The sequence below is a fragment of the Scyliorhinus canicula genome, chromosome 12 (assembly GCF_902713615.1).
Source record: "Scyliorhinus canicula chromosome 12, sScyCan1.1, whole genome shotgun sequence".
NCBI lineage: Eukaryota > Metazoa > Chordata > Chondrichthyes > Carcharhiniformes > Scyliorhinidae > Scyliorhinus > Scyliorhinus canicula.
In genome coordinates this window covers 159,372,984-159,395,431 of record NC_052157.1, presented here as the reverse complement: position 1 = coordinate 159,395,431, position 22,448 = coordinate 159,372,984, and the positions used below count along the sequence as shown (strand labels likewise).

The 22,448-nt window shown below is 47.9% G+C and overlaps 1 protein-coding gene and 1 pseudogene across 3 annotated transcripts in view; both read left to right on the top strand.

Moving 5' to 3' along the window:
• Positions 1-22,448, top strand: part of bcas3 (BCAS3 microtubule associated cell migration factor) — a 1,085,633-nt gene that overhangs the window by 306,832 nt on the left and 756,353 nt on the right. The gene's annotated exons all lie outside the window — the stretch shown is intronic.
• Positions 4,986-5,878, top strand: LOC119975125 (annotated as a pseudogene).

The window sequence follows — 22,448 nt, the reverse complement described above, 5'->3', positions numbered from 1 at the left end:
TCTCGTCTTCATATCCAATCCAGAGTGGCCAACCCATCCCCTTTTCAGCTTTATCTGCTCTGCCACCTTCAAATGAGCCTTCTGGAGAAAGTCCGCCCCATGCTCTTCAGATGAGCAAATATGCGTGACCTTTTAACAGGACCATTCAGGCCTCAAACATTCCAAGTTATCAATCGAGTGAGGGGACACCTTCCCCCTCCGCCCCAACAATCAGCCATATTTTTGCTTGAGCCAAACCCTCCAAGCCCTCAAGCTGCATCATATGGGGACACCGCTAGGCTTCCACTGCCATTGACTTCCACATTGCAGCATCTGAACAAAACTCAAACCATCAGCTATCCCATATTCCCCCCTCCCAATTCCCACCCTCTCCAACCTCAAGTTAAACCAAAAGAAAGAAATATACCAAATCCTACCCTCCTCACACCATTTTGTCCCCCACATCTCTTCCGTTGACTGGTTTTCACGCCAGCATGGTGGACCCGCACGAAGCCCGCAACCACCCTGAACCCGCCAAAACACCTGTACCTGATCCCAGGGATAAGGGAGGGACCAATGGCTGTGATGTATTTGGATTTTCAGAATGCCTTTGATAAAGATCCACATAAGAGGTTAAATTAAAGCACATGGGATTGGGGACATTTTGGCATGGATTGCGAGGAAACAGAGAGTAGGAACAAATGGGTCTTTTTTGAAGTGGCAGGCAGTGATTAGTGGGATCCTGCAAGGATCAATGCTTGGGCCCCGGGCTCAACTCTGGCCTTCGGTGATTGTGTGAAGTTTGCACAAATTGGCTAAGATAGATTGGGGACTTCATTAAAGGTATGATGATGGATAGGCTCATATTTAAGGAACTAATGTATGAATTGCAACAGTTATACATTCCTTTCCGGCGCATAAACACAAGAAAGACAGTCTAACTATGGCTTACAAAATAAATTAAGGATTATATTATATACAAAGAGAAATCATTTAAAGTTGCTAGGGACAATACGGTGGCCCAGTGATTAGTACTACTGCCTCACAGTGCCAGGGACCCAGGATCGATTCCGGCCTTGGGTGACTGTGTGGAGTTTGCACGTTTTTCCCGTGTCTGCATGGATCTGGACCAGCCACATAAATACTGTGGCTTCACGAGCAGGTTAGAGGCTGGGAATTCTGTGGCGTGTAAGTTACCTCTTGAATCCTCAAAGCCTGACAACAATCTTCAAGTCACAAGTCAGGAGTGTCATGGAACACTGGATGAATGCCACACCAACAACACTCAAGAATCTCTACACCACACAGGACAAAACAACCTACTTGATTGGCAGCTTCTTTCACTACCGGCACACCATGGCATCTACAAGATGCACTGCAGCAACTTAACAAAGCTCTTCCGACAGCAGCTTCCAAACCTATGACCACTACCACCTAGAAGTACAAGGGCAGCAGATACATGGGAACACCACTCGCTACCTGCAGGTGCTGCCAAAGCCACACCATCCTGACTTGAAACTATCATCATTCCTTCACTGTCAATCGATCAACATCATGGAAATCCAGCATTGTGGATGTACCTACACTACGTGGACTGCAGTGGTTCAAAAAGGTGGCTCACCACCACCTTCCCAAGGGCAACTAAGGATGGGCAATAAAAACTTCCCATTCCCTTTAGTAGTCATGGAGGAGGCCGGACAGGAGGGTCAACAAAAGGTTTATTTACCAAAGGAAAGTATTTATTGGTGTCAATCCCAGTCGGGCCGACTCTGCAGCTCGGCTCCTACATGGACTGGCTTTTATGGTACTCAGTTGACTAGCCTGCAGATGGGGCTCCGCCCTCAGAGAGGGAACTCATATGAGGCTCACAGGGACATTAATCAGGTCATCCCCTTGGATCTTCTGGGGATTGTAACACTTCCCATGTAAGAATGAAAAGAAAACGTCAGGATAGAGAATCCGAGGGCATGATCTAACGGCCGTGTCGCGCCAGGTATGGATCCGTGCGAGCCGGTTCGATCGTGAGAGAGGCCAAAATTGGGATACGTGCCGGTGCCGATCGGTTTCTGATCTAACAGGTTTGCTCCCGTTGGCGAGCTCTGGATCCCGGCTAAATGAGGCGAGAAACCAATAATCACCAATGATCTAACCGACTCCTTAGCAAGTGGTCACAGGATGCCTTTTAGCAGACCTATTTAAAAATGTGAAGCTATCGCAATGGCTGCTGTGGGGATCAGAGAAGGTGAGTAGCCATCTTTGGCACTTGGGGGGCCTCCCGGGTGCTCGGCATCTGGGCAGGGTGGCACCCTGGCACTGATAGTACCACCCGGGCACCTTTACACTGCCAGCCTGGCACCCTGACAACAGTGCCACCCTGGTGCCTGCTGCCCAGGTGATATTGCTAGGTTGGCGGGGCTTTGCCAGGGTGTCAGGCTTGCAATGCCAAGGCACCAAGTTAGTATCCTGCCCACGCAGGGGATTTGGCCCGGGGTGCCCTGCCCATGTGAGATGGGGTGTAGGGGGGCCCAAGGACCCTGCTATAGGTGCTTTGGGGGTTCATGTTGTTTGGTCGAGAGATCGGTTCGCCTTTTAAAAATGGCGTACCGCTTTCTTCCTGAACTGAGGAGCTCTGCTTGTCGGAGCTCCTCAGTGCAGCTGAAGTGCGGTCTCAGGTTGCATTCCCCACCAGGGCACAAAATAGCAACAGAGTCCCGTTAGATACATCAGGGACGACCCCACTAATTCCACCCAGAACAGACAGGTTTTGTTCTTTACATTGCACCCTTTTTGCACCTTGCAGACATCTTTTCAATTCTAAAAAAACTGAACTGCAAATTGCAAGGGAAGAATGATGGTGGCTTTCAGCACTGTGAAAAAATAGATGCTTTCCGAGTCATTGAAAGTTTGGCAAGTGCGAGTACAAAGCCAAAACTACTACATGTTCCACACAGTGCTACAACAAATCAAAGAAACCAGTGTTAGTAAGGGAACTGTCAATAGACTGGCAAGCTTTATTCAGTTGCATCTGGGTACGCTGCTCAACAGTTTTTGTCGCTACTTTCTGGAGAAGTTTCAGATTTTGAAAGAGAGTTGGTGGGTGAAAAATCCTTCTAAGTTTGAGTCACCAGAGTCAATAATTAATTTCCAGCTGACTCCAAATGAAGAGACTGAACTTCTGCGTCTCACCTGTGACGGCACATTAAAAACATGCCACAAGTTCATGAGGTTGGCAGCATTCTGGAGTAGCGCCTCCGAGGATTATCCAGTCTGAGTAAAACAAGCATTTTGTTGCTATTGCCCATCACAACGACCTACATGCGTGAGGTTGGAATTTCTGTCCTCACCAAGATGAAGACAGCACAAAGGAACCGGCTAAGCTCTGACCTGATGTGAACACTGCCCTCTCCTCCTGAGAATCTGATTGGAATGAGAACGTGAGGACCAAGTAGGCTCACCTGTTGCATTAATGGTAAACAAGAATGGTGTGTTGCTAAGGTCGGCTGGCGAGAGTCCCGAAGGTCAGCCGGTTGGTAAAAGTGTGTCCTGGGAAAAAAAAGATCTTCAACGTCACCTTCTGTAAGATGCTTCTTAAAACCTACCTCTTTAACCAAGCTTCTTGTCACCTGGCCTAATGTTACCTTATGCGACTCAGTGGTCAAATCTTGTTAGATTACATACCATGACGTTCCTAGCAATGCTTTACTATGTTAAGGGCACTATATAAAAGCAAGTTGTTCTTGGTCAATCTGGTTGGCTATTGTTAGTGATGTGGAAAAGATTGTTCATGAAAAGTAATAAAATGGGAGGGGAAGGAAATGTTTTTTGAGAAGTAAATCTCTCGGTGCACAATATAGAGGAGAATATTTAGGAAATGAGAAGCATACCAAGCTCAGTAATGAATGCATTCCGGCTCACACACCAGTTCCATGGCAATTGCACTTTAATGTCTTGAAATCATGAATGTGAAGCAAACATTTCACAGCACCACACTTTATATCCTCTCTCCCAGCCAGCAAGCTTCCTGAAATATTCAGCATCAATATAATGCTAGACATACATGTTCAAATCATGAACTATTAGTATTTTGGCAGACTGCTTTTTCTCACATCTAAAAATATAGATGGAATTTGCTGTTCTTCCTTCCTAACCTGTGAAGTGCCATGCAGTGCTAAATATATCGGCATCTAAAAATATCAGTGGCCATTGATCTAATCTTTGCAAATACATCTTATTTTCAAACGTTCCGTTTCTCTACTGACTTTGCTGCTAATTCCTATTGAACTCTTAGAACAGTTCTTTCAAAATATGTCAAAGTGAGATTTAGGATCTGAAAGACTAAGACTGATTGAAAAACCATTTAAACAAAGGGCTCTGCCTTCACATTAAAGAGGAGACACGTCAAGAAGGCTTTTAAACTGAAATGAGTAAGATTCACTCAAAATCGTAAAGGTCGAAACATTTGACAAGATAGTAATTGCGAACATTTAATTTTAGGTCAAGGACACAGCATCATTTCATGTCATATCTGAACATGGCAACAGGTTAATGGCTGAGGATGTCTCAATAAATTAGATAGTTGTTTATAAAATGAAAGAAATATGGACTTCAATTTAAATGATGCTTTTCATAACCTCCGGATGTCCGAAAGTGCTTGCTTGATGGAAGTATTTTTTGGAATATAGTCACTGGTGTAATGTAAGAAGCATGGCAGCCAATTTGAGCACAGCAAGGCCCAATAAACAGCAAGGAGATAATGACAAGACAATTGTAGTGGTATTGGTTGAGGAATAAATATTGGTCCGACACTGGAGATATCTCACATACTCTGTTTGCCATGGGACCTTTTATGCCTAACTGAAAGGGCAGACGATAACTAGGTTTAATCTCTCGTGCGAAAGATAGAAAAAACAATATCTCAAGTTATTTGTGGCTGATGGAGGCTCAGAGGAATCTGCCAGCCCAAGAAAATCGCCTGGATCCCGGGTGATTGAAGGGGATAAATCTAAAAAATGGGATTTGTTAAAGTTGTAAAAAGCAAGGCGTACTTCAAGCGGTACCAAGTGAAGTTTAGAGGAGGAGAGAGGGAAAGACTGATTACTTTGCACGAAAACGCTTGGTGGTACAGGATAAGAACAAGTACAACGCGCCAAAGTACCGGATGATTGTACGATTCACCAACCGGGACATCATATGCCAGATTGTGTATGTTAAGATTGAGGGTGATATCATTGTGTGTGCTGCCTATGGCCATGAATTACCCAAGTATGGCATAAAGGTTGGGCTCACCAACTATGCTGCGTCTTATTGCACTGGTCTGCTTCTTGCCTGCAGGCTGCTGCGCAAATTTGGTTTGGATACAATCTAGGAAGGTCAGGTTGAAGTGACTGGTGATGAATACAATGTGGAAATCATCGACAGGAAGCCTAGTGCTTTCACCTGCTACCTTGATGCTGGACTTGCCAGAATCACCACAGGCAATAATGTCTTTGGAGCTTTGAAAGGTGCAGTTGACTGTGGCCTGTCTATTCCACACAGCACCAAGCGATTCCCCGGTTATGATTCTGAGAGCAGGGAATTCAAACCTGAAGTCCACCGTAAACACATCTTTGGGGTGAACACAGCAGTGTACATGTGCAACCTGATGGGGTGGACGAGGATGCCTTTAAAAAGCTATTTTCTCTACTTCAAGCATGGAGTAACAGCTGACATGATCGAAGATTTGTATAAGAAAGCTCATGCTACTATTTGAGAAAACCCTATTCATGAGAAGAAGCCCAAGAGAGAAGTCAAGAAAAAGAGGTGGAACCGTCCCAAGATGTCATTAGAACAGAAACAGGATCGTATTGTTCAAACGAAGGCCAGCTTCCTCAGGGCACAGGAACACAATGGCGAGAGTTGAGAGGGCACTTTCAGTCATTGTTGAATATAATACATCTAATGATTCATATAAACTGTCTAATAAATTTAAATTAAAAAAAACCCCAAAATCAGACACCATGTTAGACACAGAAGGACAACATCTGACAGCAGTCCCCAACAGCCACAAGAGAAGTAGGCATCCGATGCTGGTAATGCAGAGTGAATTGGGAAGTTTACATTGCGAACTTTAACTAATGTTAAGGACATTGCTATTAACACATTTTAACAGCAGGATGGTGCCATTGGAGATGAGGTTCTTGTCACAACTTCACTTTAAGCTCCCTTCATTAACTAGAATTTATTACTTATGATATTTTACTCACTTTACAGATCAGGTTTCAAATTTGGATTGTGATGGCTAGAAATGCCAGTTGCCGATGTAGTTAATTTCACTGGCACACTGGGCATTGCATTGAAGGGGTTAACAATTGTGACATTATTACTATGTATTGGTTGTCATTCTAAGGCCTGTGTCATAGAGAGATGTACAAAGAACAAATAAGTACAGCACAGGAACAGGCCCTTCGACCCTCCAAGCCTGCGCCGACCATGCTGCCCGTCGAACCTAAAACTTTTTACACTTCTGGGCAGGTATCTCTCTATTCCCATCCGATTCATGTATTTATCAAGACGTTCCCTAAATGTCACTATCATACCTGCTTCTATTATCTCCGCTGGCAATGATTTCCAGGCACCCACTACCCTCTGTAAAATACTTCCCTTGCACATCTCCTCTAAACTTTGCCCCTCGCACCTTAAACCTATGTTCCCTAGTAATTATCTCTTCCACTTTGAGAAAAAGCTTCTGACTGTCCACTCTGTCCACGTTCCTCATAATTTTGCAGACATCTATCAGGTCGCCCATTAACCTCAGTTGTTCCAGTGAGAACAAACCAAGTTTATCCAACATCTCCTCACAGCTAATGTCCTTCATACCGGGCAACAACCTGCTAAACCTTTCCTGTACCCTCTCCCAAGCCTCCACATCCTTCTGGTAGTGTGGCGACCAGAATTGAACACTATATTCCAAGTGTGGCCTAACCAAGATTCTATACAGTTCCAGCATGACTTGCCAGTTTTTATACTCAGTATCTTGTCTGATGAAGGCAAGCATACTGTATGTCTTCTTGACTACCTTCTCCACCTGCTTTGCCACTTTCAGTGACCTGTGGACATGTATACCTAGATCCCTCTGCCTGTCAATACTTTAAAGGGTTTTGCTATTTACAGTATGTTTCCCACCTTATTAGACCTTCCAGAATGCATTACCTCACATTTGTCTGGATTAAACTTCATCTGCCATCTCTCTTCCCAATTCTCTAGCAGATCTATATCCTGTTGTATCCTCTGACAGTCCTCATCGCTACCCGCAATTCCACCAACCTTTGTGTCGTCCGCAAACTTATTAATCAGACCAGTTACATTTTCCTCCAAGTCATTTATATATACTACTAACAGCAAAGGTCCCAGCACTGATCCCTGTGGAACACGACTAGTCACAGCCCTCCATTCAGAAAAGCATCCTTCCACTGCTACCCTCTGTCTCTTACTTTTCGTGACTCCTTATAGCCCTCCTGACTTCTTGTTTCAGTTCCTTCCTACTTTCCTTATATTTTTCACGGGCTTCATCTGTTACCAGCCTTCTAACCCACTACAGATGCTTCTTTTTCTTTTTGACTAGGCTCACAATATCCCTCGTTATTCAAAGTTCATGAAACTTGCCATATTTATCCTTCTTCCTCACAGGAACATGCCAATCCTGAATTTCTATCAACTGACATTTGAAAGCCTCCCACATGCCAAATGTTGATTTACCCTCAAAATTACACCCCCAGTCTAGATTTTTCAATTCCTGCCTAATATTGTTAGAATTAGCCTTCCCCCAATTTAGCACCTTCACCCGAGGACTACTCTTGCCTTTAGTCAACAGTACCTTAAAACTTACTGAATTATGCTCACTATCCCCGAAATGCTCCCCCCCCCAAAAGGGCCACACTAGTTTAAACCCTCCTGTTTGACACTAGCAAACCTCGCGACCAGGATATTTATGCCCCTCCAAGGGGTATATACTTGTGATTAGTAGCAGAATAAAGTGGAGTGTCAGAATTCTTTTTCCACTCTGAGGTTTATTAGAAGAGGGAATGATTTATCTCAAGTGGTTATTGCAATGGAGTGTAATACTTTTCAAAGCAAATTGGAATTTTAAAATTGAGCATGTAGGAGAATAGTGCAAAAGGGCAGAGAAATAGGATTAGATCAGATAGGTCCCATTGATAAACACTGCAAATGTGATGGGACAAATGGCCTCTGTCTGTACCACAATTTTTATGTTTCCATGAACTTTTAATTGGAAAGAAACTTTCCAGCCATTGCCTTGTGTCGGAATACATCTGTGGGACATCTTACATTTGGACCTCTGGGCTGCAATGACTGTGACGCTATTATCTTTGTGTGATCTTGATCAGGGAAGGGAGCCGAGAATAACTTCAGTAACGGAAGCTGCTTTGCCTGAGAGGAAGCCTCGCACAATCAGTGCCACATAAACATTCATCTTTCAGTTTGCTTTTTAAATTCACAAATGTGCTAATTGTTGAGTTCCATTGATTATAAATATAACTCCAGAAGCTAAATTAAATTACAGATAAAGAAGGTTTTTCAGTGTATGTTTTTGTAATGAAATAAACTTCAGTATCCTGACATTTAAATGGACATGATCTCTTTGGTGACATGTTTTTGGATGGGTTTAATTCCGGAAACAGCCAAGAACACACAGTCCTGAAAGCTGTTGGATGGCTATGAAATGTTTCACTCCAACAAACTGTGCATCTATTGTGACACAAACCTTTTTAATCATCATGTTCCCTCACTTTTATCCCTGAAGGCTCTGGTAGGCTGACCCACAACTGAGCCTGCAGTCCCTTTGATGCCTTGCACATGTTTCTTAATCTGTGAGATGCAATAATGAATGTAAGCGGCCTATTTTACCACGGAGAGCATCACAGTTTATCTTATTTTCACCTGAGTTCCATCAGTAGCCACTTCCAGTGTCACCAAATTGCAGATAGCCCAGGGCACCAATAAAATACTAAGGTGATCAGCTGATTCAGCAGAAACTGGCCATTAGCTTTAGAGTCTTCATCTGCAGTGGTTTCTACCCAGTTGACCATCTGGGAAACTTTTAAAGTTTTAAATTTAAATTAAAATAAGATTTTAAGTGCTTCTCTTTAGACTCTAGCTAGGAACATAAAAGGATCTAAGATCTGAGAAGGTTACAGAGTATACATGCTGCCATGCTGTTCTGAACTCAAAATGGCAGATGTAAACATTACATAGGTAGTGAACACCGTGGCTTAAGAATATGGAAGGATACGGAATGAGTGACCACCAGATACTCAAGTATAAATAGGCAGGTAGCGTAGGGATCCCTTGATTGCATTCCACGCTCCAACCTGTATTCAGTCTGAATACTCATGAGAGTGATGGGAGTCACCTGGGGAGTGCAGCCAAAGCCATGTCCATGGTACCATGGATGGCTCAGTTGTCCAGGGAGGTACAAGGTAGACTGGAAGAGCAATACTGATAGATAATTAGATAATTGGGGGGAATAGACAGGCATTTCTGCAGCAGCAGATGAGAATCTAGCATGGAGTGAAACCTCCTTTGTGCCAGGGTCAAAGATGTCACTGAGAGGGGAGGGTGAAGAACCAGTAGTCATGGTCCACGCTGGTGCGAATGACATAGGCAGAAAGAGGGAATGTGGTCTTCCAGTCAGAATTAGAAAATTAGCAAGCCGGACCCCAGAATTAGTATTCCCCACGTTAGTCCCAGTATCATGTGCAGATCAGCATGAAAATAGGAGGATGAATGTGTGGCTGGAAAGATGGTGAAGAAAGGTGAGTTTTAGATTCTTGAGATATTGGGACCAGCTCTGAGGGAGATGGGACCTGTTCAGGCTGGACGGGTTTGTGTTTGAGTAGACCCACGATTGAGATTTTGGGAGACAACTTATGAGTGCTATCGGGGTGGCCTTAAGCTAACTTGTCAAGGGTGTGGGAACCAGGAGGAAATATCAGAGAGGAATACCAAGTGCACAGGATACTGGGGGAGATAGATAGCAGTAGAATAAGGGATAGTCAGTTATTAGGTGGGGTTAGAGCAGGCATTGCCAAACTCGGGGGCGTGGCCCATGGGTGGGCCGTGGGCGGGTGTCGGGAGGGTCGCGGAGCCGTCCGTCGCGAAGCAACAGCCACAGCAGCCGACTTTGAATAATGCCGGCTGTGGGCGGCCTTCAAAATGGCCAGGAACAGATAAAAAAAAGTTTGGCCGCACTGCGCATGTGTGCCCAATCATCGGTACGCACGTGGAAACCTATGCGCATGCGCGCCGATGATTGGGGACGCATGGGTAGTGCGGCCGAAATTTTTTGTTATCTGGTCGCAGCCTTTTTTTTCCAAGTTCATGGGGCCAAAGGGACAAATGGATCACTGGGGCCAAAGGGACCCAAAACCATTTTCTCCATTTTTGTCAGCAACAAACAAGGTAAGAGAAAATGGTAGGTCGCACAGGTTGTCCGGTGTGGGCCGCGAAGGTTGGCTGGCGTGGGCCGCAAATATTGGCAGGCGTGGGTCGCAAAGGTCAGCTGCCGTGGGTCGTGAAGCTCGGATGCCGTGGGTCGCGAAGCTCGGCTGGCGTGATCGCGAAGGTCGGCCGGGTTGGGTCCCGAAGTTCGGCTGGTTGGTAAAAATGGGACCGTGGAAAAAAAGTTTGAAAAACACTGGGTTAGAGTAAGGGGGAAATTAATAAAATTCAAATAGAGTTGATGTGCATGTCTGTGAACGCACAGAGCGGGGTTAATAAGATTGGTGATTTACAGATTCAGATTGACACGTGGAAATATGATGTTGTGACTATAACAGAGACCCAAATCAAAGAAGGCAAGACCGTGTTAAATATCCCTGGTTACAAAGTGTTTAGGGAAGATAGGAAAGAAAGAAGAGGGAAGGAATGGCGGTATTGATGAAATTAAAAATGAAATGAAAATCGCTTATTGCCACGAGTAGGCTTCAATGAAGTTACTGTGAAAAGCCCCTAGTCGCCACATTCCGGCGTCTGTTCGGGGAGGCTGTTACGGGTGTCCAAAGCCTCCACGTCCTTCTTGTAGTGCCGTGACCAGAATTGGACACAGTATCCCAAATGTGGCCTAACCAACGCTTTATATAATTGTAGCATAATTTCCGAGCTTTTATACTCGTTACCCCACCCTCTGAAGGCAAGCATGCCATATGCTTTTTTCACCACCTGTGCTGCCACTTTTTAGGATCTGTGGATCTGCACGCCCAGATCTCCCCGTGTCTCTCTGCTCCTGTTGGTTCTGCCCTTTATTTTATAGCTCCCACCTGAATTGCATCTCCCAAAATGCATCACCTCGCATTTGTCCAGGTTAAAATCCATCTGCCATTTCTCTGCCCAGTATTGCAGCCTATCTATATCCTGTTGTATTCTCTGACAATCTTCATCACTATCCGCAACACCTGCAATCTTAGTATCATCCGTAAACTTGCTAATCAGACCCACTAGGTTTTCTTCCAAGTGATTTATATATATTACAAAGAGCAGAGGTCCCAGAACTGGTCCCTGCGGAACACGATTCGTTACAGCCCTCCATTCGGAAAAGCACCCTTCCACTGCTACCCTCACTATTCTATGGCAAAGCCAGTTGTGGATCCATCCAGATAGTTCATCTCTGACATCATTTGATCTAATCTTTTGCACCAGCCTGCCAAGATGGACCTTTTCAAATGCTTTACTAAAGACCATGTAGACAGCATACACAGTCCTTCCCTCGTCAATCATTTTTGTCAGCTCCGCAAAAAAATCAATCAAATTAGTGAGACATGACCACCCTCTCTGTCGTTAATAAGATCATTCACTTCCAAATGTGCACAGATCCTATCTCTGAGAATCTTTTCCAATAATTTCACTATCACGGACGTAAAGCTCACTGTCTTATAATTACCCGGATTATCCTTGCAACCCTTCTTAAATAACGGTACAACATTGGCTATCCCTCCAATTCTCCGGGATCTCACCTGTGGCCAACGAGGATACAAAGATTTATGCCAGAGTCCCAGCGATTTCATCTCTTGACTCCCTCAACAATCTGGGATAGATGCCATGTGGCCCTGGGAGTTTGTCTACCTTAATGCTTTTTAACACACCTAACCCTTTCTCCCTCGTAATTCCGACGTGTTCTAAAGTGTTTACACATCCCTCTGAGAAACCACCAATCAACATGTCCCTCTCCTTAGGGCAGCACGGTGGCCTAGTGGTTAGCACAACCGCCTCACGGCGCTGAGGTCCCAGGTTTGATCCCGGCTCTGGGTCACTGTCTGTGTGGAGTTTGCACATTCTCCCCGTGTCTGCGTGGGTTTCGCCCCCACAACCCAAAAATGTGCAGAGTAGGTGGATTGGCCACGCTAAATTGCCCCTTAATAGAAAAAATAATTGGGTAATCTAAATTTATAAAAAAAAACAAAAAAAAAAAAACATGTCCCTCTCCTTTGTGAATACCGATGCAAAATACTCATTAAGGACCTCGCCACTTCCTCTGGTTCTGTACATAATTTCCCTCCTTTGTCCTTGAGTGGGCCAACTATTTCTCTAGCTACCCTCTTGTGAAATGAAAATCGCTTATTGTCACAAGTAGGCTTCAAATGAAGTTATTGTGAAAAGCCCTTAGTAGCCACATTCCGGCACCTGTTCGGGGAGGCTGGTACGGGAATTGAACCGTGCTGCTGGCCTGCCTTGGTCTGCTTTAAAAGCCAGCGATTTAGCCCAGTGTTGGGGTTGTTGGGGCAGCACGGTGACGCAGTGGGTTAGCCCTGCAGCCTCACGGCACCGAGGTCCCAGGTTCGATCCCGGCTCTGGGTCACTGTCCGTGTGGAGTTTGCCCATTCTCCCCGTGTTTGTGTCGGTTTCGACCACCCCCCCGCCAAAAAGATGTACAGGGTAGATAAATTGGCCGTGTTAAATTGCCCCTTAATTTGAAAAAATGAATTGGGTACTCTAAATTTAAAAATAAAATGATTGGAGATTATTTTCAATGATTTCTACCTTCCATCTTTTGGCCTTGGACTCATACTCTCTCTCTGAGCTCCAGCACCGGTAACTCTCAATCTCTACGCCTGTGACTTAAGTTCCGAGCCTGGTTGTTTTGTTCTTTTTCACATCATTTTAGCCTCTTGTGGTCTCTCGTGATGATATTAGGTTTGAGTTTTTGTTCAAGAGCTGGAAGCTGTGTTCTTGGTCTCCTACACATTGGTAAATCAGACGAGCTAGGTTAAGTTCTTTGTTTTTTTTCAATAGATCCATACCTTTATTCTCAGCTTCACCACTCACTTGAGGAAGTGAATGAGCTGGTTACATGATCAAAGCCATATTAGTTTGCTCAATTGTGGAATAGCTCATCAGCAAATTGCAGCCCATTGTCAGATACCATGATGTCCGGGATGCCATGTTGTGCATCAATTCTCTTGAGGAATTGGATGGCAGCATCTGCTGTTATACTTTGCAATATGTTTACTTCAATCCACCATGAGTAATAATCAGTGACAATGAGGAAGATTTTGCTCCTAAATTCGAATAGGTCCATTCTCAGGCGCACCCAAGTTCTTGATGGAAATGTAGAAGGTAAATATGATTATTATTGTTCTTGGCTGTTTACGACACAAGAAAAACAATTAGGAATCTTACAGCAACTAATGCCTGGCCACGAGACTGATTGCTGTGCTCTCGCACGGCATTTTGCTATTCCTAGATGCTCTTGGTGAAGTCTTTGATGAATATCACGCTGAACTGTTCTTGGTATGATTATTCTTCCTTTGAAGACTAGTAAGTCACTGACAGTGAGATGCTTGCACAGTTCATAGTACTGCGGTTGTATAGGATTAGTGGGGATATAGTCTGGCCTTCCTTTCCATACAATATTCTCAGACTTGTATGCATTCTTCATTTTCTTGCTGGTCTTGTTTTCTTTCTTGCAACTTTTTTGCAGTATCTGATGAGTGCTGAGAGTTAAGGGGCTGTTTAGCTCACTGGGCTAATTGCTGGCTTGGAAGGCAGACCAAGGCAAGCTGGCAGCACGGTTCGATTCCCGTAACAGCCTCCCCGAACAGGCGTCGTAATGTGGCGACTAGGGACTTTTCACAGTAACTTCATTTGAAGCCTACTCGTGACAATAAGCGATTTATATTTCAGGGGCTGATTTAGCACACTGGGCTAAATCGCTGGCTTTTAAAACAGACCAAGCAGGCCAGCAGCACGGTTCGATTCCCGTAACAGCCTCTCCAGACAGGCGCCGGAATGTGGCGACTAGGGGCTTTTCACAGTAACTTCATTGAAGCCTACTTGTGACAATAAGTGATTTTCATTTCATTTAATTTAATTAAGGATGTGAATATTTCAACCTCCTTGATGAAGTGTAAATCCTCTTGTTTGGTTTCTTCTGATGGTACTTGTGACAGTGTGTCTACTGTTGTTTGATACTTTCCTTGCACATACCCTGTGATGGAGTTATATCTCATCAATCTTAATTTGAACAGCTGGATTCTGGATGGCATCTTTACAATCTCTTTCATGTTCAGAAGGATAACTAGTGGCTTATGGTCTGTTTCAATTTTGGAACGCGGGCCCATAACAGTTTAAAACGCTTTTGCATGCCCACATTGCTGCCAATGCTTCTTTTTCTAACATGGCTTATTGTTGTTCTGCTTCTGTTAGAGGCAGAGCAGACTGGTCTACGCTTGTACCCTCTCTGCACTTGAATCAAAACTGCCCCAGACTGGTCGGCAATGCATCTGCTGTGATCTGACATTATTATAATATCAACATTACAGTCATGTATATTTCCTTTACTTTGCAGAGCTAAGGAACAACAAATATGCAGTTACTTTGCTCGGTATAGTCTATAGACCACCAACAAGTTGAAAGGATGTGGATGAACAAATTTGAAAGGACATTACGGAGAGGTGCAAAGTAATAGAGTAATTATAATGGGGGACTTTAATTATCTAAACATAGACTAGGACAGTAATCATGTAAAGCACAGAATGAGGCAAGTGTGCCTTGAGTATTTTCAGGAAAATCCTCTACAGCAATATGTTTCCAATCCAAGAGGCACTGCTCAACCTTGTTTTTGGCAACAAGGTGGGCCAAGTGGATCAGATATCAGCATGAGATGTTATGATCCCAGCCGATGTTAATACTGGGTAAGTCAATCCCCGAGTAAAACCTGGCTTGATAGATCCTAACCTTTTTTTTAGAAGCCATGGAGGATTCTCTGGGAAGCTAGGGAGGAGATTGCTGAGCCTTTGACTTTGATCTTTATGTCGTCATTGTCTACAGGAATAATGCCAGAAGACTGGAGGATAGCAAATGTTGTCCCCTTGTTCAAGAAGGGGAGTAGAGACAACCCCGGTAACTATAGACCAGTGAGCCTTACTTCTGATGTGGGGAAAGTCTTGGAAAGGTTGATAAGAGATATGATTTATAATCATCTAGAAAGGAATAATTTGATTAGGGATAGTCAACACGGTTTTGTGAAGGGTAGGTCGTGCCTCACAAACCTTATTGAGTTCTTTGAGAAGGTGACCAAACAGGTGGATGAGGGTAAAGCAGTTGATGTGGTGTATATGGATTTCAGTAAAGCGTTTGATAAGGTACCCCACTGTAGGCTATTGCAGAAAATACGGAGGCATGGGATTCAGGGTAATTTAGCAGTTTGGATCAGAAATTGGCTTGCTGTAAGAAGGCAGAGGGTGGTGGTTGATGGGAAATGTTCAGCCTGGAGTTCAGTTACTAGTGGTGTACCACAAGGATCTGTTTTGGGGCCACTGCTGTTTGTCATTTTTATAAATGACCTGGAGGAACGACTTCCGGTTGCGGCTATGACCAGCTAAGTCGCACGTTTGGCTGCTCCTGCTACAAAGGTGTTTTCGGGCCGATTGGAGGGCCCCAACGGCGCTGTAAGGACAAATCCCGGTGGGGGAAGGCTCCCTGAAGAGAACCAGACCAACTTTATGGTCGGTACCCGGAGTGGGGTGGTAAAGAAAGCAACAGCAGCTCCCAAAAAAAAGCGGGGGAAGAAGACCAAAATGGCGGCCGGTGGCGCACCCGAGGAATGGAGGAAATGGGCGGAGGAGCAGCAGGCCGCTCTCCTGCGCTTCTTTACGGAGCTGAAAATGGAGCTCTTGGAGTCAATGAATGCAACGACCACCAGGCTGATGGGAGCCCAGGCGACCCAAGAGGCGTCGATTCGGGAGCTGCAACAGGAGATGACTGCGAGGGAGGAGGAGGCCACGGTCCTCGTGGGAAAGGTAGAGGTGCACGAGGCACTCCACCTGAAATGGCAGAGCCGTTTTGAGGAGCTGGATACCCGAATGAGGCGGAAGAACCTGAGGATCTTGGGCCTGGCAGAAGGCCTGGAGGGGTCAGACCTCCCGGGATATGTAGCAGAAATGCTGAGCTCCCTGATGGGGGCAGGGGCCGTCCCTTCGCCCCTGGAGCTGGAAGAGGCCTACAGGGTCATGGCTAGGAAGCCAAGAGCAAATGAGCCCCCGAGGGCGGTGCTGGTGCGGTTCCAGCGACTCAGCGATCGTGAGAGAGTGCTGGAGTGGGCCAAGAGGGAAAGGAGCAGCAAGTGGGAGAATTCGACGGTGAGGGTCTACCAGGACTGGAGTGCGGAGGTGGCAAAGCGGCGGGCCCGGTACAACCGGACGAAGGCGGTGCTGCATGCAAAACGGATCAGGTTCGGAATGCTGCAGCCAGCGCGCTTGTGGGTCACCTACAGGAACCAACACCACTATTTTGAGTCCCCAGAGGAGGCGTGGGCCTTTGTACAGGAAGAGAAACTGGACTCGAATTAGACCCAGGGGATACTTGGCGGCCGTAGCCGCTCGGGTACTTTCAGCTGAATTCTTTGTTTGGATTTTGAACTCTTGCTGTGGTTTTTCTTCTGATGTTTTTTCCCCCTTTGCCAACTTCCCTTAGTTATTGTTATTGTGGTTATTCATGGTTATTTATGGTTATTTATGCTGTTTGGTAGAGGGCGACTGTTAAGTACATTGTTATTTGTTATTTATCTGTTATTTATGATGTTAAGTTGGGGAGGCGGGACGGGGGGGAGAGCAGATCGGGGATATGGGCTCCTAGGGGGGGTTCTTTACAGGCATGGACGGGGACGGGGGTGGAACTGAAGATGGCGGGGTGGGGTGTGGCAGGGCGAAAGCGCGGGCTTTCCTCTGTTTTCCCGCGCGCGGGGCAGAGGAGGGGGGGAGGGGAGGAGTGCGGGGCGTGGCTAGCAATGGCGACCTTTCCCGCGCTGGAGCGGGGCCAGGGAGGAGTGGCAAGGGGGGGGAGGCCCCCCCCCCCGAGCCGGGGGGAGTCGGAGTGTGGCAGGAGCAGCCGGGTCAGCGTGAATCAGCTGACTTACGGGAGTACGATGGAGGGTACATCGCGGCTAGGAGGGGTCCTAGCCTGGGGGTGGGGGGGGAGGGGGGTTAGGGAGGGATACCGGGTTGCTGCTGAAAAGACCAGAAACGGGAAGTGGAGGACTGGAGAGGTGGGGGGAGGGGGACATCGTCATGGGGAGCGGGTCAGAAGGGGAGGGTCGACCCGGGGCGAGCAGGGAACAGGACATGGCTAATCGGCAGGGGAAGGGGGCGGGTCGTCCCGCGACCCGGCTGATCACTTGGAACGTGAGGGGGCTGAATGGGCCGGTCAAGAGATCAAGGGTATTCTCACACCTGAAGGGACTGAAGGCTGATGTAGCAATGTTACAGGAGACCCATTTGAAGGTAGTGGACCAGGTTCGCCTGAGAAGGGGGTGGGTGGGACAGGTGTTCCACTCTGGATTGGACGCAAAGAACCGGGGGGTGGCGATTCTGGTGGGAAAGAGGGTGTCGTTCGTGGCGGAGGAGGTGGTGGCGGATAAGGAGGGTAGGTATGTGATGGTGAAGGGTAAGCTGCAGGGGGAGAAAGTGGTGATGGTCAACGTATATGCCCCGAACTGGGATGACGCGGGTTTTATGAGGCGCCTATTGGGCCTCATTCCGGGACTGGAGGCAGGGGGCTTGATCATGGGGGGGGACTTTAACACAGTGCTGGACCCCGGGCTAGACAGATCGAGCTCAAGGACCAATAGGAGGCCGGCAGCGGCAGAAGTGCTGAGGGGGTACATGGAGCAGATGGGAGGAGTAGACCCATGGAGGTTTGGTATGCCGAGGGCGAGGGAGTATTCCTTTTTCTCCCACGTCCATAGAGTGTACTCCAGAATCGATTTCTTCGTGTTGAGCAGGGGGCTGATCCCGAGGGTACGGGAAGCTGAGTACTCGGCCATTGCGATCTCCGATCATGCACCACATTGGGTGGATGTGGAAATGGGGGAGGCGCGGGACCAGCGCCCGCTGTGGCGGCTGGATGTGGGGCTGTTAGCGGACGACGAGGTGTGTAAAAGGGTCCGGAAGAGCATTGAGAGCTATCTGGACTTGAATGACACGGGTGAGGTGCAGGTGGGGATGGTCTGGGAGGCCCTGAAGGCAGTGATCAGGGGAGAGCTGATCTCCATAAGGGCGCACAGAGAAAGAAAGGAGAGGCAGGAGAGGGAGAGGCTGGTGGGGGAGCTATTGGAAGTGGATAGGAGATATGCGGAGGCACCAGAGGAGGGGCTGCTGGGAGAACGGCGCAGCCTGCAGGTCAAGTTCGACCTGCTGACCACCAGGAAGGCAGAGACGCAGTGGAGAAGGGCACAGGGCGCGGTCTATGAGTATGGGGAAAAGGCGAGCAGGATGCTGGCACACCAGCTTCGCAAACGAGATGCGGCTAGGGAGATTGGGGGAGTGAAGGAGAGGGGCGGGAAGGTAGTGCAGAAGGGGCAAGAAGTGAATGGGGTCTTCAGGGATTTTTACAAGGAGTTGTATCGGTCTGAGCCGCCGACGAGGAGAGGGGGAATGGAGGACTTCCTAAACAAATTGAGGTTCCCAAGGGTCCAGGAGGGGCTGGTAGAAGGGCTGGGGGCGCCAATAGGGCTAGAGGAGCTAGTCAAGGGAATAGGTCAGATGCAAGCGGGGAAGGCGCCGGGGCCAGATGGGTTCCCGGTGGAATTCTATAAGAAAAATGTGGACTTGGTGGGACCGGTACTGGTACGAGCCTTTAATGAGGCGCGAGAGGGGGGGGTTCTGCCCCCGACAATGTCGCATGCTCTGATCTCCCTGATATTGAAGCGGGATAAAGACCCCGTGCAGTGCGGGTCCTACAGGCCTATCTCGCTTCTGAACGTGGATGCCAAGTTGCTGGCAAAGATCCTGGCAGCTAGAATAGAGGATTGTGTGCCAGGGGTAATCCATGAGGACCAGACGGGGTTCGTGAAGGGGCGGCAGCTCAACACGAACGTGCGGAGATTGCTGAATGTAATTATGATGCCGGCAGTGGAGGGGGAGGCTGAGATAGTGGTAGCGCTGGACGCGGAGAAGGCATTCGATAGGGTGGAGTGGGAGTACCTGTGGGAGACGTTGGAACGGTTTGGGTTTGGGGAAGGGTTTATTAAGTGGGTGAAGTTGCTCTACTCGGCCCCGACGGCGAGTGTAGTGACAAACGGGAGGAGGTCGGAGTATTTCGGGCTCCACCGAGGGACCAGGCAGGGATGTCCCCTATCCCCCCTACTTTTCGCACTGGCGATTGAACCGTTGGCTATGGCACTGAGGGGTTCAGGGGGGTGGAGAGGACTGACTAGGGGAGGGGAGGAACATCGAGTATCGCTGTATGCGGATGATCTATTGCTGTACGTGGCAGACCCAGAAGGGGGAATGCCGGAGATAATGGAACTATTAGCAGAGTTTGGGGACTTTTCGGGGTACAAACTAAATTTGGGCAAAAGCGAGGTTTTTGTGATACACCCGGGGGACCAGGGAGAGGGTATTGGGGGACTCCCCTTCAAGCGAGCAGGAAAGAGCTTTAGGTACTTAGGGGTGCAGGTGGCAAGGAACTGGGGGACCCTCCACAAGTTGAACTTTTCCAGGCTGGTGGAACAGATGGAGGAGGAATTTAAGAGGTGGGACATGGTACCGTTGTCGCTGGCGGGGAGGGTGCAGTCAATCAAAATGACGGTCCTCCCAAGGTTCTTGTTTTTATTTCAGTGCTTGCCCATCTTCCTCCCTAGGGCCTTCTTCAAAAAGGTGACGAGTAGCATCATGAGCTACGTGTGGGCGCATGGCACCCCAAGGGTGAGGAGGGTCTTTTTGGAGCGGAGTAGGGACAGTGGAGGGCTGGCACTACCCAATCTCTCGGGGTACTACTGGGCGGCAAATGTGTCAATGGTGCGCAAGTGGATGATGGAAGGGGAGGGGGCAGCTTGGAAACGAATGGAGAGGGCGTCCTGTGGCAACACAAGCCTGGGGGCCCTAGTAACGGCACCATGGCCGCTCCCCCCCACGAGGTACACCACGAGCCCGGTGGTGGCGGCCACCCTCAAGATATGGGGGCAGTGGAGGCGACATAGGGGGGAAATGGGAGGTCTGTTGGCGGCGCCAATAAGAGGGAACCATAGATTCATCCCGGGGAACATCGACGGGGGATTTCAGAGCTGGTACAGGGTGGGCATACGGCAGCTGAAGGACCTGTTTATAGAGGGGAGGTTTGCGAGCCTGGGAGGGCTGGAGGAGAAGTTTGAGCTCCCCCCGGGAAACATGTTCAGATATTTACAAGTGAAGGCATTTGCTAGGCGGCAGGTGGAGGGGTTTCCCCTGCTCCCCAGTAAGGGGGCGAGTGATAGGGTGCTCTCGGGGGTCTGGGTCGGAGGGGGGAAGATATCAGACATCTACAAGATAATGCAGGAGGCGGAAGAAGCATCAGGGGAGGAGCTGAAAGCCAAGTGGGAAGGGGAGCTGGGAGAGCAGATAGAAGACGGGACGTGGGCGGATGCACTGGAGAAGGTCAATTCTTCCTCCTCGTGTGCGAGGCTGAGCCTCATTCAATTTAAGGTGCTGCATAGAGCTCACATGACGGGGACAAGGATGAGCCGGTTCTTTGGGGGTGAGGACAGGTGTGTCAGATGTCTGGGAAGCCCAGCGAACCATGTGCATATGTTCTGGGCATGTCCGGTGCTGGAAGGGTTCTGGAAGGGGGTGGCAAGGACGGTGTCGAAGGTGGTGGGGTCCAGGGTCAAACCAGGATGGGGGCTTGCGATCTTTGGGGTCGGGGTAGAACCGGGGGTACAGGAGGCTAGGGAGGCCGGAATACTGGCCTTTGCGTCCTTAGTGGCTCGACGAAGGATATTAATTCAATGGAAGGACGCGAGGCCTCCAAGCGTTGAAACTTGGATTAACGATATGGCTAGCTATATTCAGCTAGAAAGAATCAAATTTGCCCTTAGAGGGTCGGTACAGGGATTCTCCAGGCGGTGGCAACCTTTCCTTGACTTTTTAGATCAGAGATAGACGTTCGGGGTCGTGGCAGCAGCAACCCGGGGGGGGGGGGGGGGGGAGGGAGGGGGGGGGAGGGGAGGGAGGGGGGGGAGGGGAGGGGGGGGCAGCAAGGGTCGTGGGGGGACAAGCACGACTGTAACGCGGGCAAGTCTGCTCGCTGCTCATGTCTGAAACTGTAGGCTGCCTTGTTTGTTAAGGTTGCCTGGGGGGGGGGGGGGGGGGGAGGACTGGTGCGCGCGAGAGGGCGGGCGAGGGAGGGACATTTGCCTAGAGGGATTGTGTTGTAAATAATTTAAAAATTAGTAGGGGTAAATGTTTGTATGGAAAAACTCTTTCAATAAAAATTATTTAAAAAAAAAATAAATGACCTGGAGGAGGGCATAGAAGGGTGGGTGAGTAAATTTGCAGATGACACTAAAATCGGTGGAGTTGTGGACAGTGCGGAAGGATGTTGCAGGTTACAGAGGGACATAGATAAGCTGCAGAGCTGGGCTGAGAGGTGGCAAATGGAGTTTAATGCAGAAAAGTGTGAGGTGATTCATTTTGGAAGGAGTAACAGGAAGACAGAGTACTGGGCTAATGGTAAGATTCTTGGTAGTGTGGATGAGCAGAGAGATCTCGGTGTCCACATACATAGATCCCTGAAAGTTGCCACCCAGGTTGATAGGGTTGTTAAGAAGGTGTACGGTGTGTTAGCTTTTATTGGGAGAGGGATTGAGTTTCGGAGCCATGAGGTCATGTTGCAGCTGTACAAAACTGCCGCATGTGGAGTATTGCGTGCAGTTCTGGTTACCGCATTATCGGAAGGATGTGGATGCATTGGAAAGGGTGCAGAGGAGATTTACCAGGATGTTGCCTGGTATGGAGGGAAGATCTTATGAGGAAAGGTTGAGGGACTTAAGGCTGTTTTCGTTAGAGAGAAGAAGGTTAAGAGGTGACTTAATTGTGGCATACAAAATGATCAGAGGATTAGATAGGGTGGACAGTGAGAGCCTTTTTCCTCGGATGGTGATGGCTAGCACGAGGGGACAAAGCTTTAAATTGAGGGGAGATAGATATAGGACAGGTGTCAGA